This window comes from Zonotrichia albicollis, chromosome 6, assembly GCF_047830755.1.
Source record: "Zonotrichia albicollis isolate bZonAlb1 chromosome 6, bZonAlb1.hap1, whole genome shotgun sequence".
NCBI lineage: Eukaryota > Metazoa > Chordata > Aves > Passeriformes > Passerellidae > Zonotrichia > Zonotrichia albicollis.
This window is the reverse complement of record NC_133824.1, coordinates 1,078,013-1,096,795: the sequence shown is the minus strand read 5'-3', so window position 1 is coordinate 1,096,795 and position 18,783 is coordinate 1,078,013. Positions and strand designations below refer to the sequence as shown.

The window sequence follows — 18,783 nt, the reverse complement described above, 5'->3', positions numbered from 1 at the left end:
AAAAATGTCTTCCCAGGCAGTGACAGCTGACTGTGCATAGAGCAGAGTGAGGAAATTTTCTGAACCCAAATTTATCAACTGCCTTCACAAACAGACCCAATCCAGACTGGGATTGATGTCTCAACTTGTGTCAGGGGCATGGACACATCACAGTTGGGACCTTCACCTCCTGGGGTTTCAAGCAACCTGATGCTGCCAGCACCTGCCTGGGGAGCAGTTTGTTCCCCAGAGGGCACCATGGATAAATGTTTTCCAGCACAGGAGGCTTCAGCTCCTTTGGTAATGAAAGACTGGTGGTTTCCAAGCAGCTCCAACTCATTGATTTCTAATGCTCCAGTGTTCCTCCTGCTAAGCCAGCCAGCAGAAGGGAGAGTGATGTCTCATCACAAGGGACAAGGCTGGCTGGAGGTACCACCTCATTATCAGAGGCAAGAGTGGAAAAGCCAAAATCCTCACAGGGGACTCATCATCAGACCAGAGTTACTCACACTTCTCCCTGAGTGTTTCAGATCTTTTGGGACATGCAGCCCCACCCCTTGGGCTGAAGGAGAGGGAAGGGATGGGTCTGCCATGGACAAAGCAGGACAGGGAACTTTAGATGTGGCAGGAGGGAAGTTTGCTGCATGGGAGCAGAATGAAAAACCCAGAGTGCAGCCACCTCTCAGAGGAGAGGTGGGAGAAGGGAGAAGGGAACTGCCTGAATGGATGCTGTGCTACATAAATGGGCTGGAAATGAGCAGGGACAGCTCTGCCACAGGGGACACAGAAGGGACACTTGCTCCAGCTCACATCATGAGAATAGTGAGAGAATGCCAGCTACAGAAGAGGGATTTCATCTTGGTGCTGTGTTCTTTGCTCCGCATTAGCAGGAAGCTCCCATTTGTGAAATTAAATCTTCAGGAAGATTTCAGGGTCCCAGGCCTGCTAATGCCTCTTCCAAACAGCAGGCAGCAGTATCCAGAAAGCCTGAAAACTCTAAAGGCCAATCTTTATCGAATACCTTAATTAGAAAATGTGTGCAGCTGAAAACAGCTGCCTGATGCCTGTAGGGTGGAGGCAGTTCCACAGCTGGAGATGGTCTGGGGGGCAGCAAGGAAAAACTTCACAATCACAGGAGGGTTTGATGGAGAGGCAAATTTTACACAGATGGGAAGGAGCCGAGCTTTCTTAGCTGTGCCAGTAGTGGAAGGGAAGACATCAAAGAACAGCAGGACAGAAAGGAGCAAAGCAAATAATTAGGCAAATTAAATATTTGTCTTCCTTGCATTATGATATGCTGAGGCAGTTAGCAGTAGAGGATCTCACTAAAGGTCAGCCTGCTCAGGGAGAGCAGTCAACTCCTTTGTGCACAGAGCCAGAAAAATGCAGCCTGAAGCAGCTCCACCTGAACCATCCCAAACAGATGTGCATCTAACCAGGGTTAAAATCCCGGGGCGGGAGAGTCCACCCTCTCCCCAGACAATCCATTTCAGCATTCCACACATCACTTCGAGGAGGCTTTGTCTAACATTTAAGCTCTGTTTTTCCTTGCCATAATTTCAAGACTCTTCTCCAATCCCCTGCAAACAGGGAACAGCTGACCCTAGCTGTCTCTGCAGTCACCTTTTACACTTACAGAGTCAGTTATTGCATCTCCACTTTTATCACTCTCCCTATCCAAGGCTTGCGAAAGGACCCTGTTACCACAGAAGCTGGCAGTCTCACATCTCTAACGGTGTCACTCTATAAAAAAACACCCTTCTGAGAAAGCCAAAGCCAGGCCACCATTCTGTTCATGGTCTAAATCCTGAATCCTGCGTGACTTTCCCAAGGTCAGATGACAAGGCTTGCAGAGAAGGAAGCTGCATCTCCCACTCTCTCTCTCCCTTCCAACCAACCCACTGGGCTCTCCTCCTCCTGTTCCAGGCTGCCGGGTGAGAACTGAGTGCTGCAGGCTGTGTTCCTCAAAATGACTCACTTTCACAGTGTTTCCATAATGTGGAGAAGAAGGTGACTCAGAAACTGCTCCTCAATAAATAAATCATGGGCTGCTCACAAGGGGTGAGCTACAAAAGGACAGTGAGTCTTTTCAACGCCATGCTAACAGCTTGTGTTGTACCTCCCCACCACTCCATAGCTGGAGCCTCTCCAGCATCTGCCAGACTATTTCAGATAATCTGCCTGCTTTATCTCAGGATTGCTGTTAGGAGATTGTCTGGGGGCCTTGTGCAAAAGGAAAGCCCCCAGTTTATAAACACACAACAATAAATGGCCTCCCCCCAACTCTCTCCCGAGGCAGCAGGTCCGAGAGGTGTGATTGTGCAGACAGGGAGTGAGGCCCATGAAGATTTGGTGATCTGCCAAGAATCGCACAGGAAAGCCATGTCAGCTCAAGGAATTAAACCACACTCTGCTGAGCCCCAGCCTGACTGTGTGCCTGAGCCCAGCTCCTGACTGTTCCTGCAGCAGCGGTTCCTGCTGAGAGTGCAGAGCTCAGAAGCTGTCCATGGATCTTAACCAGAAAGGAGATCAAGTTAAAATATTTGGAACTGGCTCTCCAGCACACTAACCTGAGTTCAAGCATTTGGGCTTTAACCTTTCCATATAAAAATATAAAAAGAGAGGTCCTTTCAAAAGTAAAAAAAAAAAAAAAAAAAAAAAAAAACCCAGTTATTTTTGGGAAACAGAACTCACCCACAGAAGCTCGGGGTACTTTCTAAGCCTCTTTGATACACTGGGCTTACAGGACACAGGGAACCTGAAAGTCCCTAAACTTTCTGGGGCAGCCCAAGGAATTTAGACTGTTTGTAGAGTGAGATGGGAACACTTCAAACACCCAACTTCTTACCCTGTCTCAAAAAGCAGCTTGGACACATACAGACATCCTTACCAGACTCCTCTTTCCATGGAAGGAAAATCCAGGACTGAGGCCAAGATACACACCTGATCTAGAAGATTAGAAAACCAGGGTCAAGGGATGTTCTTAAGTACAGAATATAAATGGGCCTCAAAAAAGAAGAAAATCTTGAACATATTTCAAGATCCCAGTCCCTCTTTCCTTCTACTTCCACTCTATGGGAAACCTCTAAATCTAACTTGGCCCCACTTTTACATGATTTTTCCTGTGAAGCTTCAGTTTCTAGTGAGCTCTGCTTATCAGCCCATTTGTTACCATCCTCATAAGCAAAGCTTATTTAAAGTTTTAATGCCACATTGCATGAGCATATACCAGTGGCCCTAAAACAGATGGAAGAAGGAAGAGCTTTGCAGACCTAAAATTCCATTTGCAGTGACCAGGAAAGCAGATCTCAATTCACCCGAGAAGGTGCTTGGTGCATTTTATGGTATCCCAAATTGTAGCCTTTTTTTGTACCTTCTTCATCAGCTCAGGGATCTGTAAACAACCACTATAAATTTGGAAGAGAATATTGATGCCATTTTGCAGGTGACATGTTTAATAGTTAATATTTTTGATTCAGGAACTGGCAGCTGCAGTTTAGAGCTGTAAGAGATTTGATTTAATAAGAGATCTATCCAGTGCACTAGGCAATTGGGTTAATGCAGGAAAGAATTTGGTTTGCAAGTGATCCCTTCCCTTAGCAAAAGGCAGCAACGCCTGTGTTTCAGTGAAACATTTGCTTCCTAAACCAATTACTCTCTACACTCCATTTCAGCATATGAGATCTGCATTTCCCAATTAATAAACATCTCATACTGCTCACTTGACTCCTTTGGTGTGTCAAGTGTCTGCAGCGTTTCTGAGCTGAAAGCAGAGTCCTCCAGCACCTCACAAGTGAGTGGCAGAGAGACCAACTCTCTCAATGCAGATGCCTTGAAATCCATGCAGCAAAAATGCCAGGGCTGGAAAGGGAAGAGGGAGCGCTCAAATTCTACACATCTGAAAATAAGAAAGCAAAAGGGGAGGCAGGACTTTTTCCTCCTGAAGGGAAAAAAAATCAAAATTTATGAAAGGGAGAGGACTACTTTAAGTTTAATGTCAAGTCATCTTAGGCCCTACATGCAATATACGATGTGGAGCTGTCTGGATTTATACAGGGAGGAGGAATTTTGGCTAAAGTGGGTGCATTTGTTGCAGCTGTCTTTTGCTGAAGCCAGGTTAGTGACTTCTGATGCAAAATGCTTCCTCCCAAAACACCTGATTTGTATCCCTTAGACCATTATGACTGTGACACAAGTGTGCACTTGACACCTGTCTTTTTAAAGCTCTTACCAATTTGTCTAACGTCGTGTCTTCTTTCCTTACCCCATGTGAGATATCCATCACACACCTCCAAAGTCCACTTTTCCAAGTGAAATTATAAGCCTAGCAGACTTGGTGTTTCTTCACAGTCTGGAATAGTTCTACCCATTTTGGTGCTCATGGACATCTCCTGTTCTGGACCAAATAAGGGTGGACATTTTCCTTTTTCTGGCAAAAAAAAAACCACTTAAATCTGGATTTATGTTACATTAATTCTTTAAAAATATAAAGCATTTTTTTCCTAGTTGCTTTTCTTCTCAACCCTCTTCTGCCCCTGCTTCTCCTTCAGGAAATGGCACCATATATGCTAAAAAGCTTTAGAAGGGAATGGGGTTTTTGAGTGAATGTATAAAAAATATGAATATATATTTATTTCTTTTTCTTCCCTCCCTCTAGTAAGGAAGTGCAACATGACCTTAAAACACCCAGATACAACCAGAGGGGCCAAGCTCAGCAGACAGCCCAGCAGTGGGAAACATCTGAAAGCAAGAGGATTGTGGGGTCTCACATGAGCTCCCTCTCCACAGGAAAGGTAGAGGAGGGAATGTTCACCTCACATGAAGGGAGCAGGTCAGAAACAAGCCCTGCTGTGAGGAAAGGTGCCAAATTTGCTGCATGAGTACAGGCTGCCTTTGGTTGATGTGACAAGCACTGTTACTGCATGGCTGTGGATGGATTCAGCCCTTTGCATGTACCCCAGCTCTGCCTCCACATTTGATTTATGCAGGATGCATATCCACCCTCCTGCCTTCAGCAGTGTCCTGGCTTATGCATGCAAGGTCTGATTAACCTCAATAAATCTGTGGAGGGGAAGGGGTTAAGTCCTTCATTTGGAATTTGGTTCCACTGCTGATGCACCAGCAAGAATTGAGTCCACTGACACTTGCTCTCTCTCCAAATCATATTAGCTTTTCAGGCTCCACAGGGAGAAAAAAAAAATAAAAAAAGAATGAAAAACCCCCAGAGCCTGGTCAGACAGCGCTTACAATCTGGGTAGGATGGTTTAAAGGATGGTTTAAAGTCTTACACCCCCCCCCCCTCAGCTGCAGGGCAATACTTGGATTTACTTGACTGCAGAGGCTCATCTGCTGTGTCCTCAGCACAGACCCCAGCCCTGCAATTAACTGTGCCCTGGCTGACTGCTCTCCCCCCTGGAAACCTGTGACCCACCAGAACACTCTGGGGGCTCAGCAGCTCCTCTGTGACCCACAGGTGGAGGATCAGAGCTCTCACCAGGGAGCTGAGCAGCCCCAGCCCAGACACACACAGGTCACCGAGCTATTCAGCAAGCAGGGTTTCATTACTATGCTTTAAACACAGTGCCCTTTAACAACATAGGCACACTTTTTAATTAAGCCTTTGGTGTTTCTTTTCAACATCAGATATCTCAGTGTGCTGTCCTTTCTTTTTCTTAATATAATTTGATTGGAAGTGCATTTGGCCATATCACATATATTACAAAAGGCATTTTTTTCCTCATTGCTCCAAATTATTTTTCCAATCATATTCTATATACTGTGCTCAGGAGTGAATTATAAGGAGTTAGGCAACATACATGGTGTTAATTAGATAGGGGACGTGGAAGGCAATTTTTCCATGACTCCAGGGAAACCTTTATGTTCTGCTTATAAAGCAAACGCAAACGGCCACGCAATACAAAGCGCTCCTTAAAAATCAAGTTACACACTGAAATAAAATACTAAGAGCAAAATTAGTTTCTCCAATTTAATTCAGTAAAACTTTAATAGCATCTGACTGCTCACTGCAAAAGTCATTAAAAAAATTATAAGGAATTCACAAATGACTGATAATGTGAAAACATGGAGGCTCGGATTCTGCTTCCAGCAAAGGTCCTGGTGCAGCAAAATGCTCAAGCCCTCACCTAATTCTGCACTCCAGGAATGTGCTCGTGGGCCAAAGTTAACAGCCAAAGTCACACTGGCTTCAGCAGGAGGCTGATCTGGCAAGGGAGGACGTGGGAGCTTTGATCTGGAGGGAAAGGTTCAGGGAACATTCGAAACCTGGACTGAGCCCTGTGCACACATCAGTGACTGGATGTGCTAATCAGGTAAACACTTCGGAAAAAGAGGACAAGCTTGAGAAGGAGAAAGGCAGGCACAGCAAATTAAGCGAGCCAGTGGGTCTCTTTTATCTCTGACTCCATGATAACCAGTGGAGGATGTTGGAAGACTCGCTGCATGCACAGGAAAACACAAATGGAAATTTTCCTAAATGTCATTCAATAACTGCAGACAATAGATGGCTCTTACAGAAACTGCACTGTTAGGAGCAGGAAGATCAGAAGGAACAGAGCTGCCACTCATGTCTTTGCTATGGTGGCTCAGAAGAGCACAGTGGTACGAAAAAAATACTTTTCTGGAAAAGTGACTTTTTCAGTAGGGATTTGCAGAGTTATAACTCGCCTCACATGTCTTTTTGTGTAAAGTGGAGGGCATAAAGCACTACCAATCATATAAGGAACTTTTCAACTAAAGATTTTTCTCTCATCTTTGTGATAATTAACACTCTTTCATTAAAATGCTGTGTCCCCCCTGGCCAGAACAGAACTGTGCATGCCTTACACCCTGCTCTTAATAATGTTTTTAAGGTCTTGAATCTTATCAATTAATATTTTGGAGTGATTCATACCATTTCTAATATGCAGCTACTGAGCAGAATCAGGCAGATAAAAATATTTTCTGAAGAGATTCAAAATAATTGCTTTTTTAAATTGCTGATGGGGGTTCTGCCACTCAAGCAGTTAAGCCTGAAAATGTGCTTAAGAGATTAAACAAGGAAAACTGAGCTGGTCTGGTAGCTGGCCCCTTTCCATGTGCCAGAGAGTTGTCACTCCTCCAAGTGCAACGAGATGACTTGGGATTTGCTGTGGCTCATCCTGCACACGAGACAGACAAGGTGCAGAAGTTTCTGTGTTCAGCCAGGCTTTGCACAGCTTTTTCAAACACTCACCAAGGCACTGACTGGTTCATCCAAGGGAAATATGTGTGCCAGGCAGTGATGTGGTGCTTGGAATCAGAAAGCTGCTGCTGGCAGACCCAAACAGGCAACGTGCAGTGTGTGCAGGACTCCCAGGGGGGTTTGCAGGGTGGTGGCTGCTGCCCCTGTGGGGCCAGAGCTCATTTTCACCTCTGAGACTCATCAGGAGGGGGACCTGTCCCATCCTTCCAACACGGGAAGTTTCCCACATTATTCAACAATATAATTTCTTAGCACAATGGTGCTGTCTGAGGGACTGTGCCCTTTGTCAAGGCTGAAATATGGGGCTTGCTTGCTGCACAAAAACACAGTTTTGGATCCACCACCAAACTGTGTATGTGCATACGCCCCTCCTCTGTTCAAGATTGTGTATTTGTGCAGTTGTATATATGTTTTTACATGTTCATTCACAAAAATAAACAGTGAGGAAGCCTTTGAAGTTGCTCTGTATGCAAAACTAAAAGCAGATGGAAAATTTCTCTTGATTTTATATATATAAATACAGTTGAGTCACAGTATATATATCATTTTTCTTCTAAAAGGAGAGCCCAACTCTCAGCTTCCCTATGTACTTACTTGTGGAGCCAAAATTTTGGGTCATTAGAGAGTTGACTGCTGCCATGTCAGGTGCCTAAAGACATGTCAAAGCTGTCTAATTTCCATATATTACATCTAATCTCTTTATTCCCTGTATAGCATTTTTTCTGCACTGCACCAGTCACTGGTTAGGTGCCCTGATTTCACATACCTGAAACTCTTAACCAGCCAGGGAATCTGCATATCACTGGAGAGGAGTTGATCACTTAAACATCTTAAACTCTTATTCTAAAATCCAGTCTGTTTTTTAAGCTCATGTTTCCAAAGATGTCTTCCAGAGCTCTCTCTCTCTCATCTCTGGGGGATGTCTACGCTGCCTTCTAATGGGAGAGCCAAGGGAGCAGGGAGCAAGCAAGTTAATTTAGTGTAAGCCATATCACAAGCCTGCTCATCCCTGCCAAGCTGAGGGCAGGCAGGTGAAAATGTGCAGGTGAACAGTTGCAGTGAGAAGCTGAGGGACCTGCAGGACAGAGAATTCCATGTGGGCAGGCCCTGGCAGGTCAAGGAAGAAGGCAAGGAAGACACGGTCAAGAGGCCCCAGAGACTGAAAACCTAACAATAATTAACTCACAGGTTCTCCTTGGAGGCTCACAACTTCATATTCAAAAGATTGCCCTACTTTCTGCTCTCAGATGATTTTTGCTTCGCAGAGCAACTTCATTACTTGCTTTGCACCAAGGGGACTCCCTCCCTCCCAGGTGCCAGCTTCAGGAGGCAGGCATTCTCCTTGCTCTTACACAAGCTAGAGAGCTGGCACTGAGTCCTTTTTTAGGTAATTTTGTCCATTTAAAAACCAAAAAATTCAAATATTTATGGAGAAAATGCTAGCCTAGAAGAAGTGATTTACCATGCAAAGGGGAAAGGTGAACAAGACAATTAGAGGGACAATCTAATGGCTGTGCTAAGAGCAGAGGGTTTTCTTCTGAAATTAAGCCTTGAATTTTATTCTCCATTAATAACAGAAAATTTGGATGATAAATCAAACATGATTAGTGGTGTGGAACAGAGATAACATGAGAATAAGCAGTAATAACTATGCCTTTCTCTTGCAAACCTGGCCTTTTTAGTGTTTTGCAAAAGGAGGAATGCTACCTGTGACTATGGAAATGTGCTGAGCTTCGTGAATAGTTGATTTTTATTTCTCATCCTGCTATATTCAGTAGTATCTCTAAATTGCTAATGGTGAATTTTGCTCCCCTAAGCACCAGACCAAAATAAATATGAAAATTGATCATAAAAAGGACACTGTAATAAAAAAAAATGCACGTGCTTCAGTCCTTAAGACAGCTCAACACAGGCTGGTCTGTTATTGCTGGATAAATCTGTTTTTATGAAAATATATATCATAACAAGAATATCAACTTTTATCTTAAAAGTATTGGATAATACTTGAAAGAGATCATCTCTGCCTGGATAAAAAATTTGTTCTAATAATACCATTTATCTGAAAAAGACTGTATAACTGTTTGTCCCAAAGATCTGTGTAGTGCACTGAATAAAATGCATAACCTACTAATTCCAGCATGGTTATCAATTATTTTAAATGAGGACACACAGATTGAAAAGCTTTGTGAAATTCCATTTCAAAATTTCAATCTCTCTTTTAATCAGAAGGGAATATTAGGCAAGACCCCATGCTGTTGTCCTCATTGTTTTCCTGTCATACAGCATCCAAAAAAAAGTGAGATTCAGGAGTACCCTGGAGAGATTAAAATCATAGGGCATTCTGGTTAGAAAATAAGTGAGTACAAATCATTGGCTTGTATAGGCATTGCACCACCCTGCTGCATGTCTCCAGTCCCATCTTTGTTGGAACCCAGAACATACCTCTGGCTGTCCAGGATGGCCAAGACGCCTGCCAGGGGGCTCAGAAGCTCTGGCATGGAGCCCAAAACACCTGTGGGTTTGATTATGACCCATGGAGCAAGTTACCAACCTTATATGAAGATCAGCAAGCCACAACAGTTTAAGTAGAATAATAGTGAAGTTATCACGGAGTGGAAAAGTAGATTTTGGGGTTTTTGGTATGGGGGTCCAGGAGGCAAGAGGGAGGGATCTGGGCATGTCAAGCCTTTCTCCTTCTTCTTCTTGGCCTCCATCTTCTGCTGTGATGTTGGCACTTTTAGATTGGTTTAGAGTAGAAGCTCACTGTCTAACATAGGTGATGGGTATTGGCAAGTAATTGTAAACATTGTACACGTAGTTTTTGTTATAAAGACATAACACCACCCTGGGGCAGGCAGAGTGCCTGGAACTGTCCTGCTGGACGGACCTCAGCAGGGTAGGAGAAAATTTTTTATAGATAAGGAACAATAAACAACCTTGAGACTGAGAAATGAAGAGCTCTGACTCCTTCTTCAAGTGCCAGGCTGGGAAAAGAGACTTTCCAATTTTTCTCAGTGTCACTCTGACCAGCGAGAGATCCCAACACATCTTGAATGGACTCTGGATCCATGTTGGAGCCTTGTGTCCAGCTCTGACTCATGGATCCATTTCCTCCTGCCTGCACCCTTTGTGTGGGTCTGGTGCAGCTCCTGCCTTCCCCGCGATGCTGAGGGACCCAGAGCTCAGACCCTGCAGGGCTGCACCCCTCCCTGCCCAGGCTGGGGTCACCCCCATCCCCAGCTGTCCTCCCTCAGGGAGAGGCTGTCCCTCACCGCCAGGACAATGAGCTGTTCTGTCACCTCAGTGCGCTCAGTTCCCTCCTTCCAGCATCCCTAGGAATATGCTCCCAGAATTATCCCTCTCCTTTCCAGCACTCCCATTTTTCCGTCTGCAGTGGCTTCCATGACAGGTACATGCTTGAGGATCCTTTTGGTGTGGTGGGACACACCTTTTGGTGTGGTTGTCCTAGGGTGACGTTATGATGCTTGTAACCCCATTCATGTATTCTGTTTATGCTGGATATTATGTTCTGTGCCTTAAAGAGTGGTTCTGAAGAGTGGAAGTTTTCTTATCAGCCTGGTGGGACACAGAGTCAGGGCAGTTGCTTTTGCTGCTTTTGCTTTATTTGCTTTTGCTTTTCGCTTTTGCTCTCTTACTCTTGCTTCTGCTTTGCTTCTGCTTGCTCTTGCTTCTGCTCATTATGTAGTTTAGCTAAACAGTCCAAATTTCTTCCTGGACTGTTTCCCCTTTCCTTTTTTGAACCAACTCGAGCCTGCTCCGGGCTGGGCCCTGGCAAACCCCGAGAGTTTGCACCTTGGGGCCCAGCAGGGCCTACTCTGGGCAGCAGCTGCCCCAGCGCCGGAGGGACTGAGAACAGAGCGAGCACCCCCAGAGAGACTTTCTGAATTTGTCATCTTTGTCAGAATGGTGTCACCCAGTATTGTTCATTTTGTGTGCTGGGGGTGCTGTGCCTGTTAAATAAACAGGTTCTTTCCACTTCTCTCCGAGGAATTCTTCCCTAAATTGCTGGGAGGAGGAGCTGTGTGGGTTTGCTTACTGAATCTCCCCCTTTGAAGATTCTCTACCAAATTTGCCCTAAACCAGGACAGATGTGAATCTCATGTTTTCTGAAAAAAACAAGGATCTATAGTAAATGAGGGAAAATCAGCTATCTCCCTTCAGAGAATCCAAGTATCTATTTCAAATCCAAGTGTAGCATTCTGCTGCTGAGCCTGCACAGAGAAATAGGTTCAGAAAATTTAGGTTTGTGCCTTCTTCACATTCTCTAAAAAAGGAAACACCAGATATGGAACATGGTTAATTAAAAAACCAGAGGGGAATTCCTCTTGATTGGATGGGGCTGGCTGGTTGGGGATATCCAAGGTAAAGTGTTCTCCAGCATAACTGAGGCATTTCCTGCACAACATCCCTATCCGTTAAGCAGAACCATTCACAAATTACTTCTGAGACCTCATAGGCCCTGTCTCCTTAGCACTGAGAGGAGGGCTGAAGCCTTCAGTACCCCAGGGTGACCAGCAAAGACAGGTACTGAGTGCTCAGTGTGCCAGGATTTCCAGATCCTCCTGGGCAAATAGCAACTTTCTCAAATTTAGGTAAAAAACACAGGCAAAAGGCAGGACACAGTAGAAAGCAGGTTCCCCAACACCCACACAAGCAAAGCTCACAGAAGGATGCTAGAGAGGTTAAGTACCATCTTAAACTGCTGAAATAAAGCCAGAAAATTCTGCAGCTTCTTTTTACTTGCCCTGTTGGAGTGTTGGACAGAGGTTTTGCAGTCAACACAGACACTTGAGACATGGTGGGCTGACTCAACAGCAAGCAAAATGAGTGAGCTTCCCAAGGATACAATTTCCCCAGAGCCACAGCCTTGTGCCAGCTGCAATGCCCCTCATGGGCTGATTTACTTCCCTGAAATGTAAGAACACAGTCAGAAAGAAGGTTCAATTCACAGAAGAGCTACACGAACTTTTACCCTGTCACTGGCAGTGTTTCCTGCCTGGGAGAATCTGGGAAGAAGAGAGAGAAATGCAGAGTCACTCCTGTCACCACACCTTTTGTCATCAGCTGGATGTCCCATGGCCATGCACATCTGCTGTGCAATTATTGCTGTGCAGTGAGGCCAGTACACACTGCTGGAAAAGCTGTGTGTCATAAAATTGTTCATTAAGTCCTAGCAAAAGGTGGGTGCATAAATCAGGCTATCAGTGCACTTTCCTTGGGAAGTGGAAAGAAGTCTGGTCTGAGCCAAAATCCACAGAAATCCAAGATCTCTCCCAGCTATTACCACTGGCTTCTATTGGAAAGGTTTAAATCCTCCCTGAGTGCAGAAGGAGCTGGAATGGGTCCAGCTGAGGACACTTGGCTCCCAACACAAGATCTCCATTTCCCCAGTGGAAAACCTCCCTGAACCTCTCCTGCTCAGCTCTGTTTACCTGGCTCCCCTCCCCACAGGGCTTCCGCCCACACAGGGCAGGAGGAGAAAGAAAATGGGATGGATTCTGCCAAAAACTGCAAAGTCACAAAGCCCAGAGAAGCTCTGAATTTGCAGAAAACAGCTTCTCTCAGAAGCAAATTGCAGCCTTGCAGTGCTCACATGGGCAGCTTAGAAAGGTGTGAAGGGTGACAAATCAGCAGAAGACATTAGATCGATTTGGGCAAGATTCCACGTTGACTGTTTTTAATTATAGACTGTGTTTTAGCTTCTGTTTTATCCCTCTTTCAGAGAGGATTTTGATAACCATTCTTCCACGAGCCTGCTGACCCACCCAAGTGCCCTACCAAGGGGAGACCAAAGGTCTGAGATTTAGGGGCATGTGCTGAGCCCCATGGCCTGCCAGGCTTTCTCACCCCTCACCTCTGCTCTGCTGCTCTGTGTTTCCCCTCACTTGCTCTGCATTATTTCTCTCCTAGGAGGTCCCAGCTTTGAGATCTCTCCCCTCCTGTTCAAGCATTTCTGTTTGGGTTCCACAGCACTCAGATCTGCCAAGGCAATTGCTGCTTTCACAGCCATCTTCTGTCTTGATAGTCACTGCCTTGCTCCTCCAAAAATCTTTATCTCTGAGTTGAAAAGAAAAATGTGTCCATAAAAAGGCAAAGTGTCTCAGCTCAGCTCCATCTCTGCTGGAGTCAAAGGGAAATACCCAACAACTTGAACAACACCAGGAGATAACACAATTCCTTTATCTGTGCACTAATGGTCTTCTGCTGCCATTCTGCTCAGCAAGAGAGTCCTGTCAGTTCCCACAGAGCACACAAAGTCACTGTTACTGATTCTCTAACACAAGACAGTCCCACCAGCATTTTTTCCATTGCCTTGGATGGACTTACTGTGTGATAATATGCATGTAGTGTGAACATCTGTTTCAGCTTCAAACAAAGACAGTAGGAGGGAGTAAAAAAACAAAAATAATTGTAGGAAGCAACATCACCGAACTAGAAAGGATGAGCAAGGTGCGCAGCCTGGCACATGGCTGCATTGCAGGAGGTAGATGTTCGGCCTCAGACCACACAACCAGACACAGGGCTGAGAACCCAGCTCCAGCCTCCCACACAGCCCCCATTGCACTGGGAAAGGACACACTGACAGGGTGGCAGCCTGGGGAAAAGAAACAAGGAAAAACCAGGACACAATGGCATACTTTGGCAACCCCTGAGTTTCAGTCATCCTCACTCATGCTGTACACAAGGAGGTGGTTCCATGAACAATGAGATGATGAACATATTTCTGTCTGCTGGGCCAAACCTGAAATCACAGTCCAAGACAAATTCCAGGCAGCACTCACTGACTGAAAAGCTGCTTTCAAGCCTTTTATTCATTGTTAATGCAGAGAACCCATCAGTGATCCAATCTACAAATATATATATGTTTGAAAAAAGGAAAAAAGTGGCTTACAGATGTTGCTTGCCTGTTATTTCAGGCTTAAAAGACAAGCAAAACCTTCAGAAAATATACATGGCTATTTCAGAAATAACATTAGCATTCAGTAACACAGTAATTATTTATTGTTTTTATTCCTGGCTGCTTATGAGACTTTCAAAGCCATGGAAACAGCAATAACCCACCTCTCTACTTTGACCATTTCAATATGTAGTGTTAGATTTTGGCTGGCTATAAATATACACACATATATACAGGCACCAGGTGTGTAACACACCTGGATGTGAATGTGCTAATGATCTCAAACCCTTTCAGGGTATAAAAACATGAGGGGTGACAATTTGGTTACAGAGGATTTCTACATGGCATTTACCCCTGGGTCAGAGCAAAATCAGATTTGCAGCTAGTGGACCAACACTATCTCTACCTTGGCACAATTTCACCCTAACCCTGTTCAGAACATTATTCCCAAACTTATCCTGAGAGCTTAGGACCTTCCTTTTGATTTGGCATGTGTTTGGTCTCAGGTAAATGTGATTTGTCAGAGGGGTTGTGCCAGCAGCACCCTCCCTGTGTCCATACCACACTCACCTGTGGCAGACAAAGCTGTTACCACTCACTACAAAAACACTTTACACTACCTACACACAATAAGAACCTGCTTTCAGCTGATACAAATTTTGCTAAATGTTAACTAAAGGAGTTAGAATTTCCCACATGGGTGTCCCCTTTAGCTGAATTTTACTCTCCCCACCTCAGGGGCAGAGCAGAAAAAACTAGGTTTTAACTCATACTAAGAAAAACACAAGGAATTCCTTGGCTGGATGATTATATCTGGGGGCAGGGACCAAGCAGTGGTGGCTGGAGGACAGAAGTTTAACCAAGGACATGCTTCCCACACCTCCACTAGATTAAAAAACTTTGCACACCTTTAGCCAAGTTTATGTTTGGAAAAGTATTCTGCTTCCAGAGGCTCTTGCTCAATCTTCAGGAACCACTGTCCTCACAGGGGCCAAACCAGGATGGATACCTGGGCTGAAGGCAAGGACACTGCCTCTCCCACTCTCTCAGCTGTACTTTTATAAGTAAATTAAACAGCACCAAGGCCTGTAGCACAGTCTATAATGTTTAATTATTAGCATGCTCCCTGGCACAGCTTTGGCTTGTCCTAGGGAGTGCTCTGAGAGACTGTGTCTGGGCAGGGTTCAGAGAGCAGCACTTGCCAAGGGCTGTTCCCAATAGGCAGAAAGGATAAAGCCATCCTGTTATGGGAGGAAGAGAGTTTAGCTGTATGGATGTGAGCCAGGCTGTGCCACTTGCTCCTAGTGCCAGCAAATGGGCTCTGGCCCAATTTAATTACAATGAAGACATATAATCAGGGACTCCTCTGTCAGGCCTTGGCACTGAGGAAGGAGGAAAAATCAAACAGCGGAAAGGGAAGAGCTGAATCCTCTGGAGAGGAAGGGATGGCAGCAGGAGAGTGTAATTTTAGAGTTCCAGTTTGGGGTAGGAAAAAATGAGAGTGGGAGTTGGTGCAAGGGAGAAGGTAGGAATAGATGGGAAGAGATAAAGAGGTCAGGAAGAAGGATTTGAATGTGGATGGGAAATGCTTTACTTTGAGAAGAATTTTGGTAAGAGGTTGTTAAAAAATAAAGAATGAGATAAGAGAAAAAAGTATGAGGAATAGCTGAGATTGTGGAAACTGGAAAAGGTTAACTCCAGAGAATGGGACAAAAAAATCAATCCGGCCCTTGGGCAAGCAGAGGCTACAAAGCCCTTTGAGAGAACAAGGAGAACTTCTGTTCTCCAGCATTCATGGCCCACCTGGCCCTAAAAAGGATCTCAGGCTTTATCAGGGGTTTTCATGTGTTGCTTACACATTTTGGTATCTTTATGTTTGGCTTTCACCTGTGTCACATCTCATTCTTTCAGGAGCAATTTAATCTTCCAATCTCAGCAGCCTCATGGTCAGGCGGATGAAATGTCAGAAGCTGTTAAGGTAACCCACCCTGCGTGTATCCCTGAGAGAAAAAAATGGAGCAGCGATTTCCATCAATAACTCCCTGTGGAGATTTGGAAAGGCTCCATGTTCCCTTAAAGGTATCCTTGAAGAATCATTTTAATTAACCGTTTACCTGCTGCACATTGCCCGAGGCTCTCAGCAGCTGACACTGCAGTCACTTTAGCATCAGCCTGTCACTTGTCACTTGAGCAGTCTAGGTAGGATGCACTTTCAGTCTTTGATTTCTGTCAAGAGAAGTACAAACCACTCTGGGGTAAAAATCCATACTGGGACCCATCTGACCCACCTGAAAACTGAAACACAAGAAGAGACCTCAAAGTTCCTTCTGCAACATAAATATTTCTTTTTACTTTTTTTTCCCCTTTATAACTGAATATTTTACTGACCCTGCAAAAAAGAGAAATCCTCTTACCATGATCAGAAATGAACAAAAAAAAAGCAGAAAGCTCCCACTGCTATTGTGCTTGGAATATAACAGTCAAGGTTAGCACATAATAGCTAAACAATATGCATTTGAAAGCCGTCAAGAGAATAGTGCTTTGTTCTAATGAAAAGGATTGAAATGTTTTCTACTGTCTGCCTTGACACTTCATGTTACAGTACTTGGAATTACTTCAGTCAGGGAAGCTGTCACATCACTCATAAAGTGCCTGTAGAGCAGCAACACTGCAGCACCGAGCTGGTGCAGTGCGCCCACAAAGAGGATCATTTTTATCCTCCTTCCTTGCCAGAACCACATTTGCTCAGGGACCTCCAGAGGAAAGCGGATTTCTGGTAGGTTGGGTTGGGTTTTTTTGCTTTTTTGACTGCTTTTCTGGCACTGTCCCAGTGTATCCTGTGGGCCAAGGCACAGCACTCTGCAATTTCAGCAGAAGGAGCTGTAGGGGGAGAGTTTGCTGAGAGTTTGCTGCTCAGGCACAGCATTGTCCATTTTGAGTCTGCCCACGTGGTTTTTGCTAATCCCATTTATCTCAAGATATAAACCACAGGGTGGAAATTCTGGTCCTGACCATATCAGGCATGCAGAGGAAAAACAATTCAAACTGCTACAGGCTGTGTCTGGATTATTATCAGGCAGGTGTCTTAAGATGGGCCTAAATAAGGAACTTTCCTAACTGGGGTAAGCCCAGTGCTGTAGAGGGAGGAGGTGTGTGATGAAGCTGTATGAGATGCTGTTGGGTTTAGGAAATATTTAAGCATAGAGTCAGGAAGCAATTACCCTTTCAGGTGTAAACCAGTTCCAGAAGGACATTCTGGCTTGTGGAAACAGCCCTGAGCAAAAACCCACTTGGTTTGGAGGGTAATTAATGAGATCAGTAATTAAAGAAGCACTGAAGTCATTCCTGCTGCCCTCCTCCCCCATCAGTAAAGGACAGCCACAGCCATTCTCAGAAGATTAATTCATCCACAGTAGTGGCATAAAGTTGTGTAATGGAAAAGCATAAAAGCACGGCTCTGTGAACCAAAAAGAAGGAAAGAGAGAGTAATAACAAAAAAAGCAGGCAAAAAAAAAAACCAAAACAAAACAAACAAAAAATAAAAGTTAACCAGCTCTTCTGCAGTGAGACTCAGTTCAGTTTAACTTCACTAATGTTTCATTAATGCACAGGTAGAGCTGCAGCCTAGCACTTAGCATCACCAAGGAATCTAGTGTGCTTCCCTCTTATCACTAAAAATTTTCCAATTCTTTGTGACAGGAATATCTTTGGTAACTGTGGTCCTTGGTCCCTCTTCAATCACCTGCCACCATCACAGACAGTTGCTCCTCACTCCTGGGCTGAAGATGAGACCCAGATCAGCCTCAGGCACAAAAGCAGGAGAGAGGCAGAACTTGGTTACCTCAGCTCAGAGCCACAGTCCTCAAAAAACCTTTGTGGATGCCACTTCTCCTTGGATATGACCAACATGGCCTTTGCCTCTCTTCAGGCAGCTGAAACAGGCACCTGCACACCTCAGGAGCATTTTTGAGTGGTGCTCAAAGCACTTTCAAGTGAAGTCCCCAGATGACAATAAGGCAGGGCAGCCCTGGGCACACAGAAGTGCTGCTACAGATGCTTAAACAGATTTTGAACCCAGACACTCTGGGGGTTAGGCAGCAGCAGATTCATGTTACAGTTTTGTCTGCAAGACCTAACTTTACCTCTGTTCTTCTTTGGGAACCCAAATCTTCCTCCGGAATGAGTCTAAACCTAAACACACTCTTGCCAGGAGCAAAGCATCTGTCCTGTTTCCATTCCTACCTAGGAACCATCAGCACCCTCTCCCTATCTGGCCTGGAACTAATCAGCCCCACATGTCTGTGCTGTGCAGCAGTAATTACCCTCAACCTCAAAGCAGGGGTTTCACACATGGGCCTGGGAGAAGTCAACAGAAAAATCTCTACCAAGAACAGATGTGTTCACTACTGGCTGGTGGGCAAGGGCTCCAGGGGGATCCTGGTAGCCCAAGAGGAGCAGGGGTCACTCAGTCATTAAATGGTTCCATTAAATGGTTCCTTACTGTGCTCAGCTCTCTCATGGGCCTCCACCCGACCCACTGTGTGCCCCCTGACCATCTGAGTGCTATTTCCAGTCCCTCCTGGTGTTGACTTTTGGTGTTTTCCCACCAAACAAACCAGCATTGACATCCTGAAGAGTTGACAGA

General features: G+C 44.9%; 1 long non-coding RNA gene across 1 annotated transcript in view; it reads right to left on the bottom strand.

Annotated features, from left to right (window-relative positions):
* Window positions 1-17,649, bottom strand: part of LOC141729319 (uncharacterized) — a 28,015-nt gene extending 10,366 nt beyond the window's left edge. The window contains exon 1 of the long non-coding RNA XR_012580672.1: window positions 16,253-17,649. This is a non-coding gene — a long non-coding RNA (uncharacterized LOC141729319). The remainder of the gene's footprint in view (window positions 1-16,252) is intronic.
* Window positions 17,650-18,783: the final 1,134 nt, after the last annotated feature.